At 37.8% G+C, this 23,646-nt stretch overlaps 1 pseudogene across 1 annotated transcript in view; it reads right to left on the bottom strand.

The window, feature by feature from the left end:
* The window catches only part of LOC101699202 (broad substrate specificity ATP-binding cassette transporter ABCG2-like), a 66,254-nt pseudogene extending 42,996 nt beyond the window's left edge, over positions 1 to 23,258 (bottom strand). Inside the window, exon 1 of the transcript XR_015452866.1 lies at positions 23,099 to 23,258. The product of XR_015452866.1 is annotated as a broad substrate specificity ATP-binding cassette transporter ABCG2-like (transcript). The remainder of the gene's footprint in view (positions 1 to 23,098) is intronic.
* Positions 23,259 to 23,646: the final 388 nt, after the last annotated feature.

The following is a 23,646-nucleotide window of genomic DNA, read 5'->3' as shown; positions in this document are numbered from 1 at the left end:
GTTTCATAGTTTACAAAGAAAATAACAAGCACAAAATATCACAGTGAAATTTTCTTACAGGATTGGGACTGGAATTGATAAGTGATCAGTTACAACAGAGGAAGAACAATCTGCCCAAAGAACCCAAAAAAAGAATTCTCAAGCAGACCAGTGAACTGAGAGATGAAACATCACAAGAACCTCTGAAGAAAACAGGAAGACGAGCAAGATGCCAAGTGTGTCCCACCAAAGAAGACAGGAAAACAAAACATATGAGCTATGAGTGTAAGTGATAATTGTGTATGGAACACACTGTTCTCGTGTGAAAACTGCGTTAGGTGTGATACTTGAAATAAAGATTATTTTTGTGGGAGAGTTTTATTTATATTTTCATTGTAGTTCACATCGGAATTTATTTCTTTTGTTACTTTTTAGACTTAGTAAGCAAACAAACACTGGATGTAGGAAATATTGATGTTTATTCTAAACATTCAGTACATATTTGATATTTTATTTTATTGATATTTCATTTTCTGCTAAGTGCACATTATATAATATAATAAGAAACTCCTGACAAAAGAAAAAGACAAGAGAGATGAAAAGTATGGCTTGCCAAACAGGAAAGGAAAGCTAAGCACATGTGCTATGACTGTAAGGGAGACTTGTGTATGCTGTTGTCATGTGTGAAGACTGCCTTAGGTGTGATAACTGGAGCAAAGATTATTTCTGTGGTAGAATTTTGTTTCTATTTTCATTGTAGTTCACATAGGAATTTATTTCTGCTGGTTTTTTTTTAGATCTTGTAAACAGTTGATGTTGAAAACATAGGTTTATTCTAAACACTCATTATATATTAAAATTTAATGTTTTATTTTCCTGCTAAGTACACATTGTTGAATATAATAAAACTCAAAATTAAAATTAATAATTAATCAATAGAAATGCTCCTTAAAAAGTGGGAATTATACACCCCCCATAATGCACCTTTCAAAAAATTTAGCATGATGCCCCTATGGGACTAAAATACCTACTTGAAGTATGGACATGTTAAGGATGGTAAAATATATGTGTATACGGTAAGTACTCAACTGCATATTAAAGGCTACTTCTTTTTATTATTCTAAAGATGCAAAGTTGTTAAATCATTCCAAACTAATGCCTAACAAAAAGTAAAATGCTTTCTTCTGCCGTGTATTCTGTTATTCCTTACTTTTTTATCCTTTCTCTTCACCCTAAGATACAAGCAAGCTGTGTAAGAGTGAACCAGTACTGATGAACAGAAAGAGAAAGAACTGACATGCTGGAAAAAGGTAGGCTAAGTTTACATACCTCTTAGATAGTTGTGTTTTGTTTCTGTATTTTTCTTTAGTACTGAGGATTGAACCCAGGGCCTTGAACAGGCTAGACAAGTGCTCTAACACTGAGCTACATCCTGAGCCCTTTCAAGTTTATTTTGAGGTATCCAGGCTGGCCTCATATTTACAACCTTCTTGCCTCAGCCTCCCCAGTAGCTGGGATTAGAGATGCATCCATCACATGTAGCTAGTCTTTCATCTTCCTTTATATGACACTTACCTTCATTGTCTTCAGAGAGAGGTCACAAGACTTTTTATTTTCCAGACATTTCTATACACCCTTCTCAATAAGTTGCACAGCTCCGTCGAGGTGAATTACATAATGCTACATGATCCTAAGAATTAATTGCCAGCTAGAAACTGCTCTAAATAGTAACAAACTTTTCCTAGTCTCAAGCCAAAGGGTTGAACTCACAATCAACAAAATGCTGGATAAACAAGGTCTCAGACCTAGCCTTTATTCAATCTTCTTGTGAAAATGGACATTCTTGGAGATCAGAAGGGAAGTAGAAGATAGAACAGCAATTTGCTCTGTACTTACCCACCCATTCCAAGTTTAAATGATTAGTACATTACTACTTTGAATAAGATTCTCTGAATATTTATCTCTATAAATAAGTATCTTCATAACTCAAAATTAGATATCCACTTTTCTCAATCCACAGGGAGTGGGGAATGACTGCTCATCGTATAGGTATGAGGGGAGATGGAGATTGTATTGTGCTGCTTGCATAATTTTTATTATACTAATAATGGCAGAATTGTGTGCTTTAACTAGACAAGTTGTATAGTGTATGAATTGTAGCCCATTCAAAATATTATTGAAGACAAAATACAAAGCCAAAATAATCTAGAATATCATATTTTGGTTCTTATCCTGAGGTGAGTAAGGGATTAATTTTCTTTACACAGTAAACTTTTGTTTCATGTAAGATGACAAGACAGATAGAGGAGTGCTGGCCATTGGGCTCTTTAATTTTAACCAAAAAATTTCAACCCAAAATTACTGCCACTGTAAGCAACACAGTATGAACTTTGCCACTTGCCATAGACTCCATCAGAATCAGAATCCCTTCAGAAACTGTTGACAAAATGTCTGATGTGATAGAAATGCCAACTACCCTGATTTGATCATTACATGTTGTATGTGTTTACTGAAATGTCACACTGAGCACCATAAATATTTTCAATTAATGTGTGCCAGTTAATAATAAAAATATTTTTAAATGTTTTGACAAAAATATTTGGAGAGTATTTATGGACTGTGAGGTCCACCTTTCCCTCCATAAAATCTAGGTGGATCCCTGAATAAGGCTCAGCCACCAAACAACAGCATATGGGACCAGAGTCTTATCACCCTAGTGTGTCCTGAAACACTTAGGATAAGGACAATGACAACTGCACAAGCTGTCTCAGAAAGCACACCGAGACTACGCACAGCTCTGTGTGCTGTGGGGTAGCACTGAGGATGCTCTCCCATTGCTGTTCTTCAGTCTCCTCTGTATCCCTGTGTGACACACTCATAAATCATTTTCCTCAAAAGTAAATACCAAGAAAAGCTTCTCTGAAGGTGCAGCATGTTTTTCCTTGTATTTTCACAGATCACTAATCATTCTCTTTTATGATGGCCTCCACATGCAGTTTTACTAAGCACAAAGGGTACTTCTGTCCACCGAGGTCCATTTCAATGTATTCTCTCGGCAACTTTCCACTCCAGGTTGTACTTTATTGTCAAATATTGTGCTCATACTCACTTCAAATGCTTCATGGATACTTAATAATAATAAATGTGGAAATAAATTATTCATGTGTATATTTTCATACAACTGATGTAAAAGTAACATTTCTTAAAAGAATCACACATTGCCCAGCACCTGGAATAAAAATGCCTAATACACATTGGCTACTATGAATCTGTATGTTTTGTATGTTTCTTCCTAAAAGTTGTGAGTGCTTACATGTCTACTACTAGGTTAAAAGTTGTGAGTGCTTACATTTCTACTACTAGGTTAAAAAAAAACCCCCATATATATATATATATATATATATAGGGGTTTTTTTTTTAAAGGCATATATATATGTCTTTTACCTGATAGAGATACTACCTAATATTTTGTTATTTTTTCCATATTGCTTAAGCTTTTTCAGTATTCTTTTTAATATGTATTATACCAAATTAGTTCAATTTTAATGCAATTAATAAAATTCAACTATTTAAAGAAAAATTATAAAAGTGGGTTCCATAACTATTTAGCAAACCATTTAAATTTGAAACCAACTTTATATCCTGGGACTAAGAAAAAGAACAGATTGGTCAATCCCTTTAAAATCCCAATGTTTGCAAATTTTTCCTTCACTGGTTGTAAATCCCAGGCTCACTGAGCTTTTATTCATCCTATACAGCTATATTTATCTTTACAGACTCATAGAAAAGCATGAGATTTACCTTGTTAGCCAGCCCCTGACACATTTCCAGACCCAGAATCAGGTGCACTGCTTCATCATCCTCTGAAAAACCACTCTGGGTTGTCAGTTTCTCTTAATTCTTACTCATTTTCAAATGAGACTCGGAGAGGTGAAAAGTTTAGTCTTCTCTATTGAACTGTGTGCTATTTTCTAATAAAATATACACCAAGTACTTACCTTTCCTGTCACACGGCCCAAATTTACTCACTAGGCTTATTAGGAGCTCAGGTCTCAGGACACAGGTGCTCAGAGGCAGAGAATGAACAGTCCTGGATCCACAAGCTTAGGTAAGTCAGCCAGCCCTTCTAAACACACCCTGGAGGTCAGCTCGCACTCAAAACTAACACCAGGCACCAGCAGGTGCTATTATCATTCTTTTTTTTCCTCAGATGAGGACTCACTGTATTGCCCAGGCTGGCCTCCAACTCCTGGCTTAAGTGATCTTCTTTGATGTCTAAAGTTGCTGGGATTGTAGCAGTGCATCACTGCCTTGGGCTTCTCTAGTTCTGTTGCAATCCTGATGAATTTTCCCCAAGTATCGCTGCTCCTTTCCTGCCAGCCTCCTTGCCTCTCCCTGTTCAGTAGAGGTATCCAGGACACTGCCCGCAGCTGTCCCTTTCTTGGAGGACACCCATGGTGCTGGTGCAGCTTTTCCTCTTGGCTGGAACTCTCCTGCCTGGCAGGGCTGGTATGGCATGACCCCAGAACCTTCAGTAGCTGCTGGGTGCAGTGGGGCAGGAGGAAGTAGTGAAGATGGTGCATATGCACATGTGGCATCATGACACAGGACTTGTGTGTATGTGTACTTAAGTTTAGGGAACAAAAATGACAAACACTACATATTCACAGCTGTCTGGCCTGGAATAGATAGAAATGTTCAATATTTCTTACAAATGCCAAGAAACCCAAGCCATGGTTTGCTTATTTTTAACATTATTGCATAGTATTTTTCTTACACATGATGAGTATGTAAAAAAACAATGAAATGTGGGTGAGGATTTTGCACTGCAAAAAAGAGGGATGTAGCTGAGCGGAGGAGGCTGTCTTTGCTTTGCATAGTGGTGCAGGATTGTAATGCAACTGTGCAGCCTGGAACTGTGCAAAGAGAACTGAGTCATCAACAGGAATAAATTTAATTAGTTATCTTCAAAACATATTGCCAATAAAACCCATTAGTGTCAGTTGTAAGTTTTGACAGATATAGAAAATAAAACCAATATTCAGTGCAGTGAAATTAAAAAAATAAAAATTTTGTAAATTAATGTGCTTTATTTCTTTGTAAAAAAATACATAGAGTAGTCGAACAGTGCTTGCTTTTCTTCTTCTTATATAATATTTCACTATCTTTCACATAAACTAACTCTAATGTTCATGTTTTAGTGAACTGTCATATTTCTTATAAATAAGGTTTAACATCCAATGATTTTGTCTTTTGCACACTCATTATTGTTAAATATCTCAAATAAGAGTCTCTTTAATATGAATATTTTTGCTTGCGTCACTTTGTCCAAATCATCTTCGTTCTTTTCTTCACCCTTTCCTGATTTATGTTGCTATGTTCATTTGCCTTCACTATGTTCTTTGGGCTGTTTGCCTGCTTCTCAAAAGGAGGCAGTGTACAATTCCCAGTCAGCAATTTCCTCTAGAAGACACTATTTCTATGACACTTATCTTGATTTCACTTCCAATGTCATTTATTTATTTTTGCGATGTTTTTGTCTTTGCTGGCTCATTTTCTCTTTTTCAATTATGTATTGTTGTAAAATGTTATTCAGATTTATCACTTAGAGATAAAAAACAGCACTACATACTTTGTGCCCGAACTGAATAGTGGATGTCCAGTGACCAGTCAACAGCATATTGAAGCATTGTCATGCTAACCATTGAACATGATGGACATCTGTTATCTAGGTACTGATATGTAGACTTAAAAGCCAAAAATTAAATTTGTACTTTGTGTTATTAATCATAATTAATACACTGTGATAACTCAAATTTGAACCAGGTTGTTCAGGGTGTGGTGTTATCCAACAAAACTGCTAAATGAAATATGTGGGTATTGGGACTGTGCACAGTATGGAGTGTGATATGTACACTGGAGTTGGATAATGTGTAAGCAACCGTGATGCATAGTTCAAGATAACATGAATCTTAGGTCTCATCCAAAGTACTTTAAGAGGCTGAAGTTTTCCTTTACAACATGATCCATAGACAAGGTGATAAGGAGGCTTCAACTGATAGAAAATTGGAGTGAAGGATCCCCTATATCTTACATGATATTAAGGAACAATCGTATAATTTAAATGTCCTTTCTTGTGTAAGTTTTACTCTTTAAAACAAATATAGTTGTCACATGGAGAAGAACAAATGTGCCCAACTTTCCCATCCTGTTCTTCTAACAATTAAACACCTCTTGAGAAGGTATGGAAAGAGACATTTTTAGGCCCCAGGATGTGGCCTCCTTTTCCCCTGGCTATGTAACAACTACCCTAGAAGATCAAGAGTACAGAGTAAAGTAAGAAATATATCCTTCTGTAACTTTTGATTTTCTTAAATAGTAATTGAGATAGAAAAGCTGGAAGAGTCTTTATATAATTGTCCCTTCTAGTTTATTTTGAACTCAGGATCTGGAAGTGATAATCACATAGAGGAAATCTCAAAATGTCTAAAGGCACTTAGCTTTCAAGGGTCAAAAGATTAGGGAGAATTATATTCAAGGCATAAAGGGATTCTCAGAATTTAAATTTAAGCTAACAGCATTTCTGTTAAGCTTCCAAGAGAGAGAGCATTTAAGTTATTTCTGAAATAAAGCAATCAAGCTAGACATGGTGGTAAACACCTATTATCCTAGCACTCGGGAGGTTGTGGCAGGAGGATCACCACAATGTCAAGGTCAGCCTGGGCTACATAGATCAAGGACAGCCTGCACTGTATATAGAGAAGTCTTATCTCAAAAAAACCAAAAGAAAATATTAAAAAATATAACAATCTACTCTTTATTTTAATTATTTTCAATAGAGTAATATTGATATGGAAAAATGACAAATAATGCTATCTTGGCGTTTCTTATTGCCATCTTACTGTATATTTTTTAGTAGAAACTAAGTGAAATTATGAGTAGAGATTATTCTATATTACTGGTAATAACTGAGAGTTCTATTTCAGCTTTCTGCTGGACCAAATCAGATTCAACTTCAAAGTGAGTGTCATGGAAAATGATCAAAACCATATGCTCTTTAAATCAAAGGAAGAAACAAATATTTTTGTAAACACCAAACTGATGTCATAATTAATAGTTTTTGTACCAATTTTGTGAAGAAGTATTTTCTCCACTAAGTCATAAAAAAGGAAAATATGTGTATTCTCACTTAGAAAAACATGTATTATGATATATTTGCACAAAAGGATAGTCAAATACAAATTCAATGCTAATATATTTACCTATGAACAGTGGAGTAATTTTATTACTTTAGCTCATCTATGCTGTCTACCTCTCAGATATTTTGCACTAATTACTATGTGTGCAGAACTCTAAAATGCTCTTCAAATTTCAGCAGTCAACACAAACTAGTAGAATTTTGTGCTTATTCCAAATTGTTTTGTAGAATCCTATTTGAATTTTATACAATATATTTTAGAGTTAAAAAAGGCCTCTGCAAAGAGGAATATAGTGGGGGGTAGCAAAAAGAGTAATATCAAAAACATTTCGAAGAAAGGATACAGACTTGAGTTTCAGTCTCAGCACTGCTAGACTATTTTGTTTAACTTTACAAAGTCTTCTTTTTAGGACTTTATTTGTGTGTACAAAATGGGAAAAGTAATAGTACCTCCCTTACAGACTGGTTGTACATGTTAATGGATAATACATGGAAAGTGTTCAGGACAGCCCTGCTGCAGGGTAAATGCTCCATAGTCTAGCTGCTGTCATTCAGCTAGAGCTCTTTCCCCTTCCTGACTTTTCCCTTCTTCAGTGGTAAAGGTTCATATTTCCAACATTTATTCTCAAGAGACCTTCTCAAAGCACTGCACCCAGTGTATCAAGTCTCTCTTTTTCATGCTCTTGCTTTGCAGCACTGTGTTTTGCAGCTACTCAGTGATGAATTCAATGATGTCTATTTTCCTCACAAGGCATTGGAATCTTCGTGAAGGCAAGGTTAAATTCTGTTTTCCTTATGATGCTATCCTCAGTATGTACTGCATTACCCTATAGTGCATAATATACAGTAAATGTTATAATATACACTATATATAGACATGTATTCCATATGGGAATATAGTGGTTCAGTAAATATTTATTATGTGACTTATGAAAGAACAAACAAGGCTGTCTGTATTAGTCACTTAGTCACTTTTTAATCACTGGGATAAAATACCTAATACATTGTCCCGGCCCGCGGGTAAGTCAATGGAGACCCTAGAGGGGGAGTGAGAATGACAAAGGACAGGGGACATGAGAGATGGAGACAAGACAGGTTTCTGATCAAGTCTCGTTTATTGTGGAAGCTGCTACAGCATATATACCGTAGGGCTAGAGGGAGGGAGCAAGGGGAGGGTGCTGGGGCTACTTCCTTGTTGCCGGGTAGACTTGCAGCAGGCTTAGACATGCCCGTAAAAGGCACTCAAGAGTACTAGCGGGGGGGGGGGGACAAGGCCCCCCACAATACATGTGTTAGTTACTTTTCTTGTGGCTGAAATAAAATATCCTACACCACAAATTAGGGGAGAAAAGGTTAATTTGGTGTAAAGTTGTAGAGGTTGGCTGGCTCCAAGGCAGGGTGGCTTGGCAGAGGGGCATAGCAGAGGAAAACCAGTTCATGGCACCCTCAAGGTAGCAAAGCAAGCAAAAGCAACAAGGGATCTTAACAGCATCTTTCTTCCCTTTTATTTATTTTTAAAATTTTTTTGGTACTGGGAATCAAACTCAGGACCTTGCACTTGTGAGGCAGGTGGCAGCACCACTGAACTAAGTCCCAGGCCCCCACTTCTTCCCTTTTTATTTTATCCAGACTACTTAGAGGAGGTAGCACACACATCCTTATCCTTGTGCCCTTGAGCGTAGCATTGTACCATGAATCAGTTCCAGCATCACACACTCTTGATCCAGCCTCCTCTGAAAAAGAAAAGCCTCACCTATGACCACATGAAACTTTGGGAGCGGGGGGACAACTAAACACAAGCCATAACAATGTAATTTACAGGAGGAGAGATCTATTTTAGTCATGGATTTAGAAGATCTTTCCATGGGTGAGTGGTTCCAATGCAGAAATAAATCAATGGAAGTGCATCATAGAGAAAAGCTGTTTATCTCACAGCAGCCAGGAAGCAGAGAAAGAGAGCAGAAAAAGAGAAATTGAGCAAAAAATTTACCCTTTGAGGTCACACCCTCAGTGATCCACTTCCACCCAGGCCCCACCTCCTAGCATCACCTTCCAACACCTCCTCCCTAGACAATTTTGTTTTGTCTACCAGTATCATATCTTCTTTTCTATTTCCAGGCTATACCATTTCTTCCATTTAATCCCTAGGGGCCCATTCTGACAATTTTGGGTATATATTAAAATAAATCTTGTGTATGTGCTTATGTAAGTGAATTTCTAAAAACAGATCATGGTTTTTTTCTTATACTACACTAATAAAGTGTATGTCTTCCATAGCTCTTTGAAGTTATTTTTAGGATTGTGTGGTATTTTCTAGCATGCAGTCACCATATTTTACTTATTAATTTCTATAGTGAAGAGTTGGCTCTAATGCCTCTGTATCAAAACTATGTGAACATACATAATACTTTGCAGGAGTTCCTCTGTAGGTATGAAGCAGGACTCGTGTACCAAGACCCAAGTGTTTAAATACTTTCACCCAGACATATGAGGCTGCTCTCCAGAGAACAACAGAAGCTCAGTTTCTCCCCCTACAGCAAAAAGGAATGCATCCCATGACTCCCTGGCAGAAAAATAGATTAGACTGGGGCTTTTATCCCCTTGCTCTGATCCCTGGTGGTTGTGAGCTGTTAATCCCTGCACTACCAGGCTACAAGTGCACCCAAGTTGAGCTTCTTTCAGCTGTGGAGAAGCCTAAGGGCAGAAAGAGGGGAGGTATGTGGTGCAGGCCTGATGTGGTCTCAGCTCACATGGGACTACCCACCAGTTGCACCCAAAAGTGGCGGTGCACAGAAGAGACATGATAGAGCACAGAGAGCACCACTTCAGTGCACCCCTCTCACCTCTCAGATCCACATATGACCACTTTAAGTCCACTGTGGACACTGAGGGAGAGGCCAGTTTTAATATCTAGAAAACACAAGAGTTATAGTGCAAATAGCTATGGGTGCTGTGTCACAGGCTGTGATTCCTATTTTGTACTTCTTCCCTTTATTTCTAGTCCCATCATTCTCAGTCAATACTGCAGCTGCACTCAGCTGCTTACCTGACACAGTGATAAATATTGTAATGTCCATCCTGAGGGCTCAGAGCCTTGGTTGCTGTACCCATATCAGAATATAGAACTGGAAACACCAAGGTACCTCTGTCACTTTTCTGGCCCATTATGCAGCAGCAGTCCTAGCCTTCAGAATGACAATATTTTAATTCCTTTCTTTGTCACTGTTCCAAAAGTGTGGAAATCCCAAAGTAACCAAATGGCAGAAGTTGTTAGTCAGTGAAACCCTTACTGAATATCTTAGGTACTTCTTTCTCATTGCTGAGACAAAATACTCAACATCCAAAATTAAAAGGGGAAGGTTTATGTAGCTAACACTTTGTAGAGGTTTCAGTCCACCATTGGCTGACTCCAGGACAGGATGGCATGGTAGACAGGCATTGCAGAGGAGAAACAGTTCATGGTGGGCAGAAGGTAGCAAAGCAAGGAGAGACAAGACAAGCATCCTTCTATCCTTTATATTGTATCCAGGATACCAGCACTAGGGTGGTGCCAAACCAATCAGTGGACTGATTTAGTAATCACACACCATTAATCCTAGCATCCTTAATCCTAACATTGTCCCATGAATCAATCCACACTCTAGATTCAGCCACCTCTGAAAAAGCCCCATCTATGACTGGATGAGGTTTCAGAGGGACATCTAGACACAAGCCATAACACTGAATTTCCAGACACACATGTTTCCCTATTATTTAGAATTTGGAACTTCTAACCCAGTAGAGATAACAGCAACAGATACAGGAAGCATAAATTCTGCAAGTGAGTTATTGGAAATGGTAAGTTTAAAAGGCAGTGATATTTGGTTCATGAACCTATTTTAATAACTGAGAAATAATGCTATTGGTTTAATGCCTTGGTCTGGAAATTTCATATAATTGGAACAGATAGTAAATCTTTTAGTTTTTACCTAGTAGGCCATAATGGTCTTTGTCGTAACTACTTTGTCACTAAAGAGCAAAAAGAGCCATCCTTAATATTTTTAGAAGTCTGTATGGAAAACATCTCCATTAGGACTTACAGTCCAAGACAGTGATTCCTACAAACACTATAGAAATCATTCTATTATTTTATATCATTAGCTGCCAACAAGTTGCTAGATGGTCTGGTCTCCTTGAATATAAGGACAAATTGAGAGCTCAACATCACACCCTACTGTTCGGGTATCTGCAATGGTTGTCAATGCAGCAGTGTTGGTGACAGCTCAAGCAGCCACAGGACCCATTACAGCCTCTGTCACCTTGACAGTTCTTTCCTACAGATCATTGAGCACACACTGGAGTAGGCAAGACATCTCATAAATGAATGATGCTACTTTCAAACATCCATAGATGCTATGGATGTTAATGAAAAGCAAAGCTAACAACCATGGAGCATGATTTTAATACAAAGAAAGAGGTATGAGCACTTCCTCTTTCTTTTGCTTTCTTATTCCTGCCCTCAACATAACCAGGAGCCTTCCCTAGCAACAGTCTTCTCCCAGACTTGGTTGATAGCCCAAGAAGGATAACTGGAGTATACGTTTATCTAGCACTTCGTTTATTTTTGTGGTTTCTTTCTTTTTAAACTAAATTAATTAATCTCCATTATATCTTAGCTTTGACATCCAAGAAAATAAAAACAAAATACATTAAGAATATGTATGTATCTTAAGCAAATTTTTATAAGCCAAGATTTTGTTTTCTGTCTTATGGAAAATAAATTCACACTTTGTAAAATTTTTATTAATTTAAAAATGAATAAATGATATATTTTATTATTTATTTCTTATCACAATAAAAATATATGCAAAGCAATTATAATACAAATAGAGGATAAATAGGATTGAAACTCTCAATAATTTATAAATAAATATTAAGAACTTTGGCTCTTTTGTTTGTCCTGATAGGTATATTTTAGGTATAAAGTTTAGATATCTATTTCTGTCTAGGTAATGAGAAGTTTGTCCATAAGCAGCTGTGGGTTGGAGCACCAATGACACAGTGGGTTAGCACATGGTACTTATACAGCAACTGTGGGTAAGGCACAATTACCTTCATAAAAAAAGCAGGAATTATATCAAAAATGTAAAGATGATTATCCCTGGTCTTCATGTGGTAAACCAGAAAAACAGATATGTCGTGAAATGATGCATTAATTGAGTGTCTTTCAAAGTAAAACTATCCCTTAAACCTCAAAAACAAAAATGTAAAGCTATGTTCTCAGTCTGATGTTGCAGTAGCCAGGGGAGCATCACTGAGGCACTGAATGATATTCCAAGATAACCACACTCACAGGGGATCTTTATTGTGTGTCCCTGTTAGTCTCCTTATTTAGGGAACTACTGCTTTTAAAAAGGAGCGAGATTCAATGTGATGTTCTGATTTGGATCGCAAAATAATGCAAGAGTATCACTCCAAAACAGTAAATATGAATAGAATGTGCAGTTGAACAGTAATGTCCCACTGGTAATTCTAAGCTTTGATTAATATATCTTGTTTCATATGTGCTATATGTTAGCACTAAGGGCAAAGGACACATGGGAATGTTCCAAATATGTTTGCAACTCTTCCATAAATCTAAAATCATTTGAAAGCTAAAAGTTATTAAAAAGTGATAGGAAACTGTAAGTCTGTATTTGCGCACACAAGAACAGAAAGCTGAACAGTATTGATCCTCTGCTATAGCAACAGAGAACATACAAGTGCCCTTTCAAAACATCCCCTGGAGACAGGAGGGAGAAGTGACTGGGTAGAGGGTGGTGAGCTGGTCATGCTCCATTTCTTGACCTGGACTGATGAATGGCTATGAGTTTTTACTTCACAGCAATTCACTGAAATGTACCTTATGTTACACGATCATTCCAAAACAAAAAGTTTTAAAACACTTTTGTATTAGTGCTCAATACAGTACTTTGCTGTTGATGAAGGTTCAAAGTGAGAAATATGGAAATAATGTGGTGAACATATAGCTGGAGGATATGTGCAGGGACAGTTATAACAGAGTCCCAGAAGTCTAGAATTTCCAGAGTGGCAAGGATCTAGAAAATTACTGAGTCCAGCAGCTTTTCATGGAAACAGCTTTGCAGATAATGCGATAGGATGAGGCAGGATGTACACATATTGTATTAATCAATGCTTACTAGAGTCAGATGTAAAAGGGTGCAAAACATTTGTTGGCTGTCTGCACATTGGAGACCCAAAGGATCCAGTGGAAGGACTGTAGCCCAGGGCAATGTCCCATACAAGTCTGTATCAGGAAGCAGAGGATATGTAATGGGATATGAAAGGATCTTCACCAGAAAGGCCCCAGGGCCAGTGCTGGAAGCTGAAGTATCTGTGGTAAGGGCTGATGGGTATGTGTCAGAAGGCTGAGGCACATGTGCTGGAAGCCAGGAGATGACGTCCAAGATGAAAACGAGAATTGAAGCTCCCCTGAAGAATAGAAAGAGCCAAAGCTCTTTCAAAGATAAACAGCCAAAGCTCCTCTGAAGGAAAATCAGCTGAAATCCTTCCCTTCCATTCTCCTTTTATACTGTTCCAACAACAATCCTCCTTAAAGTGGGTCTTCCACACCCAGAGCCATGCTGACTTAATTCAGCTGGGTGTTATGTGTCTTAGCAAAGTTCCTCAGTAGATACTGACCCACAGATTATAAACCACAAGACTATCCTGCAATGGAGAAGGGGGAACCAGAATATTCCAGAAATGGTACAAGAACCAAAGATTCCCCAAACAAACTTGATATAGTACAGTTCCCTAGAGAGAAGCATCAGAAAGTTCTATCAACCTTCATAAGCTTAACCAACACATTTTCTACCACCAAGAATTTTTTTAATCCTAGAAGTAACATTGGTTTTTCAACATATTTTAGATTTCATCCTTCTAGTACAACATTAGTATCTTCATTGTTTATAAAAGAATAGCAGATCATAGATTCATAGACTATTAAAACTTAAAAGATACTACCGTATATATTCATTTAAAAGATGAGGAAACTGCTATCAAAGAAATTGGTAATCGATCAAGACTATCTAGAATTTCATTCTCCTTTTCCAATTCAATACATTAGATTACTTCCCCGTGGTTTCTGTCTGACAAGATAATCTAATACACTGTGTGCAATATTTTTATTTTTTGGCTTGGGTTCTTCCACTTATTTTAATTTTTTTTAATGGTTTGATTAAAACTAATCTTTTCTAAGCAGTAGTGTAATGGCAAGTGACAGACACAAAAGGAAACGTCCTTTGGACATTTAAAAGAAATCATAATGGTCCTTTTTCATATGAAGGTAGTTCACAGTAAATTAAAGGGGAATTTAAGAGTATTTTTTAAAAGAATAACAATTTTAGAAAAGCAATTGGGAAGAAAACAATCATGACAACAGCCAAAGCCAAGTGATTCTTCCATAAGCCCCATAGTGACAGATCAATGCCCAGACTTGTTAAGAATTCTTCACCCATACATCTGAAATTCAAGAAAAAGGTTGTAACTTTATTCCTTACATATATTAAATTTTATTCAATACCAGAATTCCTTTGGTAAAGAATCCTATAGGTTAACCAAATATTAATAGTTTTCACCCTATTTATAGAAACAACAGGCATTGAGTGCTTACCATTTGCTAGATGCTATTTATGCAGTTAGTCCCTAAAACAATCCAGAGAGGTATAGTTGCACACATTCAAAGAAGCAGGAGGATTATGTTTAAGAAACTTGGCCAAGATTACAGAGTGGGACTATTTTTCTAGCCTCCTGAGACTCCTTTGTTCCTAAATATATAATGCTGCCCTCCTCAAAGGAAATATTTATTAAGTAATTATTTTTACTTTCTTTTAATGAGCAATAGTGAGGTTTTACTCAGAGACATCCACAGCCCTAGCTAAGATAATCAAAGCTCATCACCATTCTGCTTATCTACAGGAAAATCCAGGAAAGAAGGCATGAATTCTAAAACTAATACCCTGGCAAACAAGGGACTCTGGCCAGAATCACACTTTGTCAACTCTTGCTCCAAGACATCAAAGATACTCAGGTACAAAACATTACAGCAGGCTCAGGTACAGTGGACCCTCATGTTATGACCAGCCTGATATATGAACAACTTGGGTTAATTAGGTTAATGGAGGATTCATCTGCCTCTTGTTGTCTATAGTGTGTCCCCAGGGAAACATCCAGATCTCAGCTGTATTCACTTGCAACCAACTTGAGTTACAACCAGCTCTAGCGAACCAATTGAGTTCAAAACTCAAGGGTCCTCTGTATCAGATTCAAATCTTTCATAGAGGAAGCAGAATGGGATAGACTGTGACTGCTACAGAAAAGCACATGGTACTAAAAATATCTGGGGTCGCCAAAGTCATTACCTGCTCCCATTCTTGTACATCTGTTGAAACTTACTAGTTCCAAAAGCAATTCTGACCTCTATTATAAAAGTAGCTTCCTCCTTGCTCTTGTGAGGATGAACCTCGGGTGACTGTGAAGCCTGTGGCAGATCCTCCTTCTCTGGTTCCACTTTTCCTGTCCACTTCCTCCTGGCCAAAAGGCTGGCATTGATTTTTCCCTTACAAAGTCACCACACCTGGATCAAACCAAAGAAAGTGGACAGGGTAAAGAAAACCACTTTTCATACAGAATTTTACAGCCAATAATTCAAAACAGAAATTTGTCTCAAAGCTAGGAATTATTTATATACTTTGTGGATTATCAAATGATTCCTTTTGCGGACATTTGAATTTGAAATGGGCTGCTTTGATAGTTACGTCAAAATTTCTAGTCTGTGTTACCTGTAAGCCCAACTTGTCATCAATAGTGGGAGCTAAAAGGGCAACAACAGCATACACGGAGTGAACTTTCCTCAACCAAGATCCTGTCAATTCTCTTTTCCTTGGGCATTCATTGGAAGACACCATGAAATGTAAATCAGCATTCTCTTTTCTTGCATAAATTTATACATCAAAATCAAACATTAGAGAACACGCCGAATCAGCGCGCTGCAGACAGGCAGGTCTGCCCACACCCTACCAAGGTCCCCAGTCGTGCGGAATATGCCCAATCGCCCCGCTGCAGACAGGCAGCCACCTGGTTCCACACTACAAAGATGCAGAGGACACCAGACCACCAGACCAAGGTACTGAGTCCCACTTCTCCTGGTTCAGAGGAAGGGACTTCCCGGTCATCATCCCTCCCACTGGTCCCAGCCCATAGGAAAGGGCTTTTGGGTCACCATCCCTACCGATGCTCCCAGCCCCTGTCCCACCTATCCCAGCTCAGAAGAGGTAATCCGTGTAGGTGCTAAGAGGCCCCCGCCCCAGTCAAAATGAGAAAACACATAAATAAGTCTCAAAACCAGACTTCCAGATCACCTACAGCAACCCCAAAGAGAAATGAGATGGAACACTCTGATACTCAACCACCTGGACCCACTGAACTGGCAGCAAAAGGGGATCTGGAAAAAATGAAATCAGAAATAATTTCTCAGATAACAGGAGAAATTGTGCCCCTAGTGCAAGACATGATTAATAAATCTACAGAGGATCTCAGGGACATGATGGAATCCCAACATAAGAAACAAATGGAATCCATAAAACAGATGCAAATAGATTTCCAGGAGATAAAAAACTCCATTGAAAGTCTACACAGCAGAATGAGCCAATGTGAGGACAGAATTTCACATATAGAAGATAAGATTGCAATTAGTGACCAGGAAAAGAAAAATTGCTTCAAAATTATAAGGGAACATGAGAAATCAATCCAGCAGCTGCTAGATGATGCAAGGAAGAATAACATAAGACTGATTGGGCTCAATGAAGAAACAGGAGAGAGTGGAGATGACATAAAAAAATCTCTTCACAGAAATAATGGCAGAAAACTTCCCAAGCAGGGGAAAAGAGCTTGACATACAGATAAGTGAGGCATATGGGACTCCAAATAGCCTTGATCAAAAAAAATCTACACATAGGCATATAATTGTTAAGATTCCAGAAACATAACAGAAGAACAAAGTTCGTCAAGCAATCAGAGAAAAGAAACAAATCACATACAAAGGAAAGCCCATCAGAATCACAGCAGACTTCTCAACACAAACCATCATGGCAAGAAGAGCTTGGAGTGACATATTCCAAGGCCTAAAAGAAAACAGCCTCCAACCCAGATTGATGTACCCTGCAAAACTATCTTTCAAAATTGATGGAGAAATAAGACACTTTCATGACAAAGAGCACCTTAGGAACTTCGTGAATACCAAACCAGCACTCCAAAGAATTTTACACAATATCCTAGGAACAGACATTGAGGATCACAACGCCAGGAAGCAAAGCAGAATGAACCCATCCGCCATGACAAGAAATTAAATGTGAAGGGGGAGAACCCAGCAAAAAGAAAAAGTCATGGCAATGACAAGTCAAAACGTTTCAGTTATAACTATCAATGTTAATGGTCTCAATTCACCAATCAAAAGAAATAGACTGGCAGAATGGGTCAAGAAGCAAAATCCAACAATATGCTGCATACAAGAAACACACTTAATTCAAAAGGAAACTCATAGACTGAAAGTTAAAGGGTGGAAAACAATACTCCATGCGACACGAACATGAAAAAAAGCAGGAGTAGCTATCCTCTTGGCAGATCAAGTAGATTTCAAACCAACACTGATTAAGAGAGATGAAGAAGGACACTACATCCTTGTAAAGGGAAGAATCCAAGAGGAAGAGATGACAATCATAAATATCTATGCACCAAACACTAGTGCACCCAACTATATAAAACAAATACTAACAGACATGAAAAGTCATATATGCACTAATACAATTGTAGTGGGGGACCTCAACACCCCACTGTCACAAATAGATCAACTAGACTAAAAATAAGTAATGAAATACTAGAACTCAATTGAACTCTTGAACAAATGAACTTAACAGATGTTTACAGAGTCTTCCACCCCACAAAATCAGAATACACATTCTTCTCAGCTGCACATGGATCATTCTCCAAAACAGATCGCATACTCACACATAGAACATGTTTAAGTAAGTGCAAAGGAATTGAAGTTATCCCCTGTATATTATCAGACCATAGTGCAATGAAATTGGAGATCCATAGCAAAAGAAACTCAAAAAAGGGGCCAGGGATTTAGCTCAGTGGTTTCGCCGCATGCTGCGCAAGCGCAAGGAAACAAGTTCGATCCCCCCGGCACTAAAAAAAAAAAAAAAAAAAAAGGTCTTGGGGAAAATATGTGACCAAGACAGTTAGTTGGCCCAGGGATTTAGTGCAGTGGTTCCGGCGCCTGCCTCGCAAGCGCAAGGTCCCCAGTTCGATCCCCGGCACAAAAAAAAAAAAAAGAAACTCAAAAAATTTCATAAACACGTGGAAATTGAACAACACACTTCTGAATAAGCAATGGGTCACAGAGGAAATTAAAGAAGAAATCAGACAGTTCCTTCAATTAAATGACAATGACAGTACAACATATCAGAATCTACGGGACACAATGAAAGCAGTCTTACGAGGGAAATTCATAGCAGTGAATATGCATATTAGGCAAACAGAATGAGCCCAATTAAACAACCTGATGCTGAACCTCAAGCTTCTAGAAAAAGAAGAGCAGGACAACCCCAAAGCTCATATAAGGGAGGAAATTATAAAGATCAGAGGAGAAATCAATGCAATGAAGACTAAGAGAACAATACAAAAAATCAATGAAGCCAAGAGTTGGTTCTTCGAAAGAATCAACAAAATTGACAAACCTTTAGCCAACCTTGTCAGAAAAAGGAAAGAAAAGGCCCAAATCCATGCAATTAGGAATGAAAAGGGTGAAATGACAACAGGCCCAGCAGAAATCCAGAGGATCATCAATACCTATTTCCAGAACCTATATGCCAATAAGATGGACAACACAGAAGAAATGGACAGATTCCTAGATACATATGAATTACCAAAGTTGAATGAAAAAGATCTAAAAATTCTGAACAACCCAATATCAATCAATGAAATTGAAAATGTAATTAAAACCTTATCAACTAAGAAAAGCCCGGGCCCTGATGGCTTCACTGCTGAATCTACAAGACATTTAGAGAGGAACTGCTGCCACTACTGTTTAAACTCTTCAATGAAATTGAAAGGGAAGCAATACTCCCAAATTCATTCCTGGAAGCAAGCATCACCTTGATCCCCAAAGCAGAGAAAGACCCAACTGAAAAAGAAAACTATAGGCCAATCTCACTAATGAACATAGATGCAAAGATCCTTAATAAGATACTGGCAAACAGAATGCAGAAGATCATCAAGAAGATCATACACCCTGATCAAGTGGGATTCATCCCAGCGATGCAGGGATGGTTCAATATATGAAAATCAATCAATGTAATACACTATATCAATAGAGCCAAGGACAAAAACCATATGATTATCTCCATAGATGCAGAAAAAGCATTTGCCAAAATCCAACATGCATTTATGATAAAAACCCTAAAAAAATTGGAATAGATGGTCTCTACCTCAAACTGACAGAAGCCATCTATGAAAAACCAACAGCCAATATCATACTAAATGGTCACAAACTGAAATCCTTCACACTAAAATCAGGAACAAGACAAGGATGTCCACTATCACCACTCTTGTTCAATATAGTTCTGGAAACATTAGCCACGTCAATTAGACAAGAGAAAGAAATAAAAGGAATAAAGATAGGTAATGAAGAAGTCAAATTGTCATTATTTGCGGATGACATGATACTCTATATAGAAGACCCCAAGAACTCCACCAAAAGTCTTCTAGACTTAATAACTAAATTCAGTCAAGTAGCTGGTTATAAGGTCAACACACAAAAATGAATTGCTTTCCTCTACACGAATGACAGACTCACTGAGAGAGAAATAGCGCAAATAATTCCTTTCACAATAGCATCCAAAAAACTGAAATACCTAGGAATCAACCTAACAAATGAAATCAAAGACCTCTTCTCTGAAAACTATGGCACTCTGAAAAGAGAGATTGAAGAGGATATCAGAAAATGGACAGACATCCCCTGCTCCTGGGTAGGAAGGATTAATAGAGTGAAAATGGCCATACTTCCAAAACTGCTATATAGATTTAATGCAATTCCAATTGAGATCCCAGCAGCATACTTCATAGACCTCGAGAAAACAATCCAAAAATTCATTTGGAGCAAGAAGAGACCCAGAATAGCAAAAGCAATTCTAGGTAACAGAGACATGGCAGGGGGTATCACAATCCCCAACCTGCAACTCTACTACAAAGCTACTGTGATAAAAACAGCATGGTACTGGCAAAGAAACAGGCTTGAGGACCAGTGGAACAGATTGGAAGATGCAGAAACAACGCCAGACACACTCAGCCATCTCATCTTCGACAAAGGAGCTAAACACCCTCACTGGAGGAAAGATAGTCTCTTTCATAAATGGTGCTGGAAAAATTGGGCTTCAACTTGCCAAAGATGAAAACTAGACCTGTATCTCTCACCATGCACTAAACTAAAATGAAAATGGATTAAAGATCTAAATATTAAAATAGAAACTCTGAACCAGTTGGAAAAGAGGTTAGGTAGAACCCTTGAAGACATCGGTGTAGGAAAAGATTTTATGAACAAAACCTCAGTTGCCCATGAACTAGCACAAACAATCAACAAGTGGGATCTCTTCTTATTAAAAGGCTTCTGCACAGCAAGAGAAACCACCAGCAGTGTGAAGAGACAACCCACAATGTGGGAAAAAATCTTCATCTGCTCTTCCTCAGACAAAGGTCTACTATCTTGAATCTATAAAGAACTTAAAAAGATCAGACCTCCCAAATTTAAAAACCCAATCTAAAAATGGACATCTGAAATGAACAGACATTTCTCAGACAAAGAAGTAGAAATAGCAAATAAATACATGAAAAAATGTTCAACATCACTGGTCATTAGAGAGATGCAAATGAAAACAACGCTGAGATTCCACTTCACTCCAGAAAGAATGGCTGCTATCATGAAATCAACCAATAACAAATGCTGGTGGGGCTGTGGGGAAAGAGGAACCCTGCTCCACTGCTTGTGGGAGTGTAGACTGGTGCAACCACTGTGGAAATCAGTATGGAGATACCTCAAAGAACTAGGACTGGAAGTTCCATTTGACGCCACTATTGCACTGCTGGGGATCTTCCCCAAAGAATTAAAAGAATCATACCACAGTGATATATGTGCACCCATGTTCATAGCAGCACAGTTTGTAATAGCTAAAACTTGGAAACAGCCCAAATGCCCATCAACTGGAGACTGGATCAAGAAAATGTGGTTTTTTAATAAAATGTAGTACTACTCAGCCTTAAAAACTGAGAAATTAGAGACATTTATAGCTAAGTGGATACACATTGAGGTGATACTCTTAAGTGAAATCAATAGGACACACATGAATAAATACCGAATAGTTTCTCTGGTGTGAGAAACTGAAAGTGTGAATAAGAACTAAATGTATAATAGGTCATGTGAAACAGGAAGAAAAGGGGCAAAGGGGAAGGAAGTGGGAGGGCTAAGGGAAAGGATAGAAGGGAATGGGATTAATATGAGAAAATGGAAAAATAGGAACAAAATCTTTGTAAATAGGGAGGACTGGAGAGGTTGAAGGGTGGGTTGGGCAAGGGTGAAAAATAAGAACCCAGAGAGACTATGTAAAGGTGCAAATTTCCAATGACGAAGGTCATTATATTGTATACCTAAAATGTACCAATGATTAGAATGAATAATCGATAATGTAAAATAGGAAGAAAAGGTCCAAAGGGGTAGGGGTAGTGGGAGGGGGAGGGGAAAGGAAAGAATGGAAAGGAAAAATGATGAGAAATGGAAAAAATGGAAATAAAGTCTTTGTAAATAGGGAAGGGTGGAATGGGTGAAGGGAGGGCTAGGAATGGGGAAAAAATAAGAACCAAGATGCATTATGTAAAGGTACAATTCCCAATGAGAAATGTAATCGTGTTGTATACCTACAATGTACCAATAAAAGAATTTAACACACACACACAAAAAGAAATCAACCAATAACAAATGCTGGTCAGATGTGGAGATAAAGGAACCCTTCTCCATTGTTGGTGGGAGTGAAGACTGGTGTAACCACTGTGGAAATCAGTATGGAGATACCTCAAAGAACTAGGGCTAGAGGTCCCATTTGACCCAGCTATTCCTCTGCTGGAGATCTTCCCAAAAGAATTAAAAGAATCATACCACAGTGATATATGTGCACCCATGTTTATAGCGGCCCAGTTTGTCATAGCTAAAACCTGGAAACAGCCCATGTGCCCATCAACTGGAAACTGGATAAAGGAGATGTGGCTTTTGTGTATAAAATGGAGTACTACTCAGCCATAAAGAATGAGAAACTAGAGTCATTTAAAGCTAAATGGATGCACATTGAGGCCATACTCATAAGTGAAATAAATAAGACACACCTGTGTTAATACCAAATAATTTCACTAGTGTGAGAAACTGAAAGTGTAAATAAGAATTGAAATGATTAAAGTGAATAATTGATAATTTGAAATAGGAAGAAATGGTCCAAAGGGGTAGGGGTGGTGGGAGGGGAAGGGGAAAGGAAAGGAGGGCAAGGAAAAAAGTATGAGAAAAGAAAAAAAATGAAAACAAAGTCTATGTAAATAGGGCAGGGTGAAGGGGTGAAGGGCATACAGGTAATGCGGAAAAAAATAAGAAACAAGATACATCATGTACAGGTACAAGCACCCAATGATAAATGTAAATGTATTGTTTACCTAAAATGTACCAATAAAAGAATTTAAAGAAAAAAAAAGTTCACAGCAACAGCAGCAGCTTATGTATAAAAGGAAAACCAAGCAAAGCTGAGCAGCTAATAAAGTGCTCTTTTGAAAAGTTTAAGCACCTACCTGATATTTCATAGTATTTCTTTTTCAACTGGTTTTCTGCCATATAAAAAGTCACTCTTCTTTTGTACTTGATAGCAGATGTTATGAAAACTTAACACAGGTCCTGGAGTATACGTCTTCAGATCACTGGGGTTCAACCTGGGGAAGTCTTTGCTGTTTCTTTGTAACATTGGAATAAAAAAATTGCCATTTATTAAAAACTTCTGGAGAGTTTCTACATTTTTAGAGGGAAAAGCAACAGATAGTTGACATACCCAATAAATTAGATCATACCCCTACATACAATACATTTAAATCAAATTTGTTTTAAATGGCATTGTAATGAGAAATTCCTTATGAATCACCAGCTTACATCACTACGATAATCTTAGAATTTATAATGGAAGGCAGATGCACCTGTGAGTACATGCATTCCAATTAAAGATCAAACTTCTAAGAAGCAAATGGATCCTAATAAGTAAAGAGTATGAATATTACTAAAAACTCATGAAAAGTGAAAAAAGATGGGTTTGTGTTAAACTGATCCAGCTTAATGTTCAGGGACAATT

This window comes from Heterocephalus glaber, unplaced genomic scaffold (assembly GCF_053883595.1).
Source record: "Heterocephalus glaber isolate CG9 unplaced genomic scaffold, H.glaber_assembly_v1.0 deba00001454, whole genome shotgun sequence".
NCBI lineage: Eukaryota > Metazoa > Chordata > Mammalia > Rodentia > Bathyergidae > Heterocephalus > Heterocephalus glaber.
The sequence above is the reverse complement of the archived record's forward strand: the minus strand, read 5'-3'. Positions and strand labels throughout refer to the sequence as shown.